Below are 6,639 nucleotides of genomic sequence, written 5' to 3' on the forward strand. Positions count from 1 at the left end.
GGGGACAAGGGCTAACAAAGGAAGGGAAAGAGGGACTGCCACAGGTTCAAACAGCCTTTCTGATGGTACCCTGGGGCACATCCAGACCAGGGAGTGTATTTTATGGCAAGGTACCATGCCAATGTGCTGCAGTTAGAGCTGAACTCTGCTCTTAGCAATGCAAGTGTCCAGGTACGAAGAGGAGTTGACTTCGGTATCAGTTCTGATAAGGCTTTTACGAACCTCCAAGAGCAAAATTTATCAGTTGAAAGGTATCACATCTCATCCTCCCGCACGCACTGGCCCTCGGCATTTTGCAGAGTCTTCCTGTAGCTCTGGCTGTGCTCCTGCAAAGAGCACAGAGTGCACATATGTCTGGGAAAGCCAAGTGCAGCGTGAACACTTGGTTGGGTTTAAAAGCCTCTTCTACCTCTAATCTCTAGGACTGCTGACGAGGCCAGAGGTAGGCTGCTCCCTGCTGCATGTTCTCGTCCCATCTCCAGTTGCCTCTGTGTCTCTTGGGAGGCAGGGCCCTGGGATGGGATGCTCTGCCTTGCTGCTGAAAGCATTAATGCAGCCAGTTCTCCTGCAGAGCTGAATTTTCTCTGCTGGTTTCAGGTTGTTCCACCTCTTCATAAGCAGACCTTCTCCATCCTTTTGAGGACCTCCAGTCTTTTGGAAGATCATCCCTCAGCAAGAAGTTTATCACTCCCAAGGATGTGGCAGAGAAAGCCGTGAGCACTGTAGCTTAATGGAGTCAAGAGAGCAGCACCTCCTCCCCATCAGCAACATCTCTGTAGCAGCCTTGAAGACAATTTCCCCCAGTACCTGCCAACCTCCTCTGCCATCCCTTCCCTCATTAGAGCTGGTGACCTGCCGGGGGAGAAGGTGAGCTGCTGTGTGCAGCCCAGTCCAAGGCAAGGTCTCATGGGGGAACCTCAGCAGCAGAGGCCCCCAGATGCTTCGAGCAGTTGATAACCACAAACCAGGCTCCCCTTGCAAACTCTCCCCTCCGAGCTGGCAGCAGTTGAGGGTGGAGGGACATCCCCTTGTTCAGGACCTGGCGATAACCCCACCGCAACGGGTAATTGCTCTTTCTCTTTCCCTGGCAGTCCCCCCAAAGGAGCCAGTGCTGATGTGCCAGTCCAACAACTACCCGAAGGGTTTCTACTGCAGCTGGCACCTGCCCAGTCCCACCTACATCCCCAACTCCTTCAACATCTCCGTCATGTAAGTGCCTGACACGGAAGGGTGCAGCGGGGTGAGTTTTTGTCCCTGCAGCCTGGAGCAGGTCCCAAGTAGTGCCATGAAGTCTTGGGGCAGTGGGTCTGACCTGTGATGAGCATTTGGGATCGGTGTCCCAAAAATGGGCCTGGAGAAGGATGCTCCAGGGACATCCGAACCAGCTGCTTGGCACTGGGGCTTTGTCCCAAGAAAGTTCTCATTTCCCTAGAGAGGACCAGGAAAGTCCCCAACTCCCAGGTCCCCTTTCCATGCCCCCAAAGTCCATCCTCTCTGCACCACTTGTTCATGGTGGAGGTTGTGCCCACTGGTTTTCAGCATGTTTGGCACAGCCATGCTCCCTTCTGCAGTACGCTCGCTGCGGCCAGGCAGCAGTGGTGTCCCTCACCCAGAATTGGCCATGGCATGGTATCGTCCCCCACCCTGTGCCCAGGCCCTGGCACAGCCCTTATACAGGCTGGTGCCATGCATTAGCTTTTGGGGCTTGTGTCACCAGCAGAAAGGAGACCCTGTTCCTCTCACAGGAGGGACAGAGCCAACCCCAACCCCAGCAGGGTCTCATCCTTTCCTTGGGACCAGTGTGAGGACGTTCACCCCGGTCTCTGTGCAGGCTTAGGATAAAACATTGCACACGTAAGCCTGCAAAATTCCCTGGCAGGAGGAGGAAAGCAGCTCTTTGGCTGTGGTGGGGATTGGCACACGGGGACCTCAGGCATAGGGGGGAGACAGCACTGGTCCTTCTGCCTCCTGCCTCCAGCTGCGTGGGTGCATCCCCACCCCGAGCACTGCTCCGTAGGTAACAGCTCTTCTCTCCCCTGCTTTCCAGACACGGCATGAGAGAGATGGTCTGCGAGAAGGACATCTTTCCTAAAAACAGGTGTCACATCAGATACCTCCAGCTCTTCTCAATGGTGAAGTACAAGGTGACGCTGACAGTCACGAATGCTCTGGGTAAAAACTCCATCGTCTTTGCACAGTGCATCCAGCCCCATGTTGAGGACAGGGGTCCCCTGGAAGCAGAAACTATTTTGGCAGGGACTGGAAAACCCAGAAAATGTTGACACAGACAATGTCTAGGAACTCTATAGCAATTTTAAAATCAGTGATGAAGCATCGTACACCGATGCCAGGAGAGAAGCCACCTGCTTATGTTGAGATATGAAAGATTAAGAGTGGAAGTATTGAAAAGATTATTATTTCAAAACTTCCAAAGGGGGGAAATGTAACCAGATGTAACCAAAATGATTAGTTTGTTCTTTTGTAACCAAGCAACATAGAGATAGGAGCAGGATAGACAATGCTTTAATGTTGTGTTTGTACACCTATGGCTATGGATATGCTACTATGCCCAAAGACAATAGGATGAGGAGTAGTACGGACATGCTGCTATGTTCCCAGTACAGCCCCAGCCCATCTTGACAATGAGTTGAGGAGTAGTTAGAATAATTGGTTTGTGTTAAGGGTGCCAAATCATTCTTAGGGACCATGCACCATGAAGAAGGGAAGCAAGTTACATAAGCAAGGTGATATTGCACATGCCCATAAGAAGGGGTCAGCTAAAGGACACACCTGTACGACCACCAAGGATCACCAGAGACCCCCACAGAAGCCCCTCGGAGTTCAAGGACGCATGCGTAATAACCATGCAAATATGATAATTAGTTCTGGGAAATAGAATGAATATGCATGATCATTCTGGGAAATTTGATGCATATGTATGTAATCGGACAATATAAGCTTTGGTTGATGTAACCTGCGGTATGCACGCTTGGTAGAGCAATCCCCCGTGCATCCGGCGCCGTAATAAAGAATGCCTGCTTCTTAATGCTACATTGGTGTTAAGGAGTTTGATTCCCGATTTCGGTGACAAGACCAGGAGCCAGACACCCCAACAGGACATTACCTGACAGCCAGACACCACCACACCTGTAGCACTGCCAGCCCACACAGCACCCTCCTGCACTGGCAGCAGCACAGTGCTCAGCAGATGCTGCAAAAGCCACCAGAGCAGCTGGATAAATGCAGCTCTGGGTTCAGGCAGCCTCCTGCCAGGCTGCTGACCCCAGGCATGCTGCCACCAGATTAAAATCCTGCTACCACCCTGTAATGAGGGGCCACAGCCCAATGCTAAGAGATGCCCTTCCCGGAGCATGCTTTACAACGAGCCTAGCTTCTCCAGACCTCATCAGGTCAAAGGCTTTAACCCAGGGCCAGTAAAGGAGGCTACCAAGAGAAAACAAACCCTCCAGCAAGACAGAGAGCCCTTCCCAGTCCCACAGCAGCTGTGGCTCAATGGCGAGCCTGCACCAACATGACAGCAGCTGGAAAGTGATAGCTCTCCTGCTCCCCAAGGCATCGTCTGCTTCCAAGTCCCCGGGAGCCCAAAGCAAGCAAGCTCCCTTTCCCTTCAGGGGGCAACCAGGTGCCTGCTGCCAGGCAGGGGGATGCAGGCAGCACCCAGGCAGGGAAGGGGAAAGCCAGGCACTGGCCATGCCACCTGGGATGCAAGGGGGAGACTGGCATAGGACAAGACCAGAGGAAAGCAGTGGTGGGACCACATAGAACCATGTAGCACCAATCTGTGCTGGAAACAGGAAGGACACTGATGCCCCTGCAAAACCGAGGTGCTGCTGATACACCTCGCAAGCTGAAAAATTTAATTTTTGGTGGCAATACACTGAGTTTACCCTTGCCACTAAGACCAATGTAAGGTTGACTGCCCCCCGTCCTCATCCTGAGGTATGGGACTTTCATTTAACCTTAACACCAACCATGATGCTGAGCCGGTCTGTGTCACTAACCAACACGCAGAGGCAGCCAGCATCTATCTACAGAAAGAAGAGGCTTCTAGGTCCAGCCATTTCCAACACAGCAAGCAAGATCCAGGTAATCAAGGTGTATTGGGTTTATGTGGCAAGGCTTTGGTAGCAGGGAGCTGCAGGGGTGGCTTCTGTGAGAAGATGCCAGAAGCTTTCCCCATGTCCGATAAAGCCAATGCCAGCTGGCTCCAAGACGGACCCACTGCTGGCCAAGGCTGAGCCAATCAGTGACAGCCAAATCTGTGATATCACAGCCAAATCTGTGATAACAGATTTAAGAAGGGGGGGAAAAAACTGCGGCGGAACAGCAGCCAGAAGAGAGGAGTGAGAACACCTGAGAGAAACAACTATGGTCAGTGAAGAAGGAGGGGGAGGAGGTGCTCCAGGCACTGGAGCAGAGATTCCCCTGCAGCCTGTGGTGAAGACCATGGTGAGGCAGGCTGTCCCCCTGCAGCCCATGGAGGTTAACAGTGGAGCAGATATCCACCTGCAGCCCGTGGAGGACCCCACGCCAGAGCAGGTGGATGCGCCCAAAGGAGGCTGTGACCCTGTAGAGAACCCACGCTGGAGCAGGCTCCTGGCAGGACCTATGGACCCGTGGAGAGAGGATCCCACGCTGGAGCAGGTTTGCTGGCAGGACTTGTGACCCCGTGGGGGACCCACGCTGGAGCAGCCTGTTCCTGAAGGACTGCACCCCGTGGGAAGGACTCACATTGGAGAAGTTCATGGAGGACTGTCTCCTGTGGGAGGAACCCCATGCTGGAGCAGGGGAAGAGTGTGAGGAGTCCTCCCCCTGAGGAGGAAGGAGCAGCAGAGACAACGTGTGATGAACTGACCACAACCCCCATTCCCCATCCCCCTGTGCTGCTCGGAGGGAGGAGGTAGAGAAATCGGGAGTGAAGTTGAGCCCAGGAAGAAGGGAGGGGTGGGGGGAAGGTGTTTTAAGATTTGGTTTTATTTCTCATTACCCTACTCTGACTTTTGATTGGTAATAAATTAAATTAATTTTCCCCAAGTTGAGTCTGTTTTGCCCGTGACGGTAATTGGTGAGTGATCTCTCCCTGTCCTTATCTCGACCCATGAGCCTTTCATTATATTTTCTCTCCCCTGTCCAGTTGAGGAGGGAGAGTGATAGAGCAGCTTGGTGGGCACCTGGCAGCCAGCCTAGATAAACCCACACACACGGCTTTGAGTCCAAGCACATCTCCAGTTTGCACCTCATACAGAAGATCAGTGATCCAGAGCGACTCCAGGTGTTTTGACTTCAACTGCACAGAAAATGCAAACCAACTGTTTAAGAGCCATTTCTGGATTATCAGCCCACAGATCAAAATGCACCATGGGTTACACTGTAGGATGTACTGCTCTAATGTCAAACAGGTCACCTGTACCCAAGCAGCCTCCCAAATCTTGAGAGCCCCTGCCTCTTTCTTTAGTTTTTACCTGGTTACTGCAGCCCCCTATTCAAGCCCTTCTGCTCTTGATCTCTAGCTGGGGTTCAGCAGCCTGCCAAGGGACACAGCACTGGCAACTGTTCCTGATTTATACTGATGGAGAATATAACTTCCCTTTACAAAAGTAAATAGAGCCACTACCAAGAGGCAGAGCACAATATTTTTTAACAAGCATGTTTCTGCCTCAGTGCTTAAGGGGGAGGCAGGACAGTCGGTGTGGAAGAACTAAGACCACCTTCCTAACATTTTGGGTCAGATTTGCTACACAAAAGTCCTCTGTTGTGCATTGGACCTGGCCAATGTCACTCCTGGCTAGGAAAGAAGAGGCTTTGCTAGAGGAACACACTGGGGTATGATTAAGGAGGACATTTCATTCTGACATTCGGATTTTTCCCTACCAAGCTGGTTTACCTTAGGATAACACTAGAAAGGCTGTTTTGCTGTAGCTGTCCTCACACACTAACCAGAGCCCCCAGCAGCTCTGAGGCTCCTTCATCAGGTTGGGGGAAGCACAGTGCTCCCAACTGTGCTGCCCACCACCCTGCTGGGCTCCCACCTGGTCACCCCACAGGGGCTGAAGCTCAGAGCCCCCTCCATGTCCCCAGGAGGAAAGAACTCCCCCCAGCTTACGAGGCAGCATCAGTCCTTTGAGGTAGCTATAATGGTGCAACAAGTAGCTTTGCTCAGAGAGATGAAAGTCTGCAGGACACCAGGACAAGAGCCTTGCCCTCTCATTGCTGGCAGTGAGCTGTTGCAGAAGAGGTCACAGATAAGACACTGTACATTTCCCAAGTACTCCATCCCCCCAACCCACCACGTATCTGTCAGCAAGGCAGGATAGGTCCCCCTTCATCAGGAGGGTCCCTGCCAATGCTGCATTGAGAACAGGGAGCAAATGCTTTGTGCCAGTAAGGGATGAAACACTGCAATCCCTACACAGTGCTCACCGGGGAGTTAAATCCACCCCCTAAAAGGCAGTGAAACACTGAAGAAAAACCCCCAAGCAGAGCTGGGTACCACTCCTCCCCTGGGGATCAGGCACCAGGAGACATCCATCCTCTCCCTTGCTCTACTCCAATGGTCCCCACCAGCTCCCAGCCAGCTCCGGCAGCTGGTGCCAACCACATGGGATGCTACCCCCCAGG

At 52.6% G+C, this 6,639-nt stretch overlaps 2 long non-coding RNA genes across 2 annotated transcripts in view; both read left to right on the forward strand.

The window, feature by feature from the left end:
• Positions 1–718, forward strand: part of LOC140650675 (uncharacterized) — a 36,712-nt gene extending 35,994 nt beyond the window's left edge. Inside the window, exon 3 of the long non-coding RNA XR_012042128.1 lies at positions 598–718. This is a non-coding gene — a long non-coding RNA (uncharacterized lncRNA). The remainder of the gene's footprint in view (positions 1–597) is intronic.
• Positions 713–2,455, forward strand: LOC140650674 (uncharacterized). Its single transcript, XR_012042126.1, has 3 exons — positions 713–867; positions 1,092–1,209; positions 2,048–2,455. It is a non-coding gene; the product is annotated as an uncharacterized lncRNA (long non-coding RNA).
• The last annotated feature ends 4,184 nt before the right edge of the window (positions 2,456–6,639 follow it).

Source organism: Ciconia boyciana, chromosome 4 (genome assembly GCF_034638445.1).
Source record: "Ciconia boyciana chromosome 4, ASM3463844v1, whole genome shotgun sequence".
NCBI lineage: Eukaryota > Metazoa > Chordata > Aves > Ciconiiformes > Ciconiidae > Ciconia > Ciconia boyciana.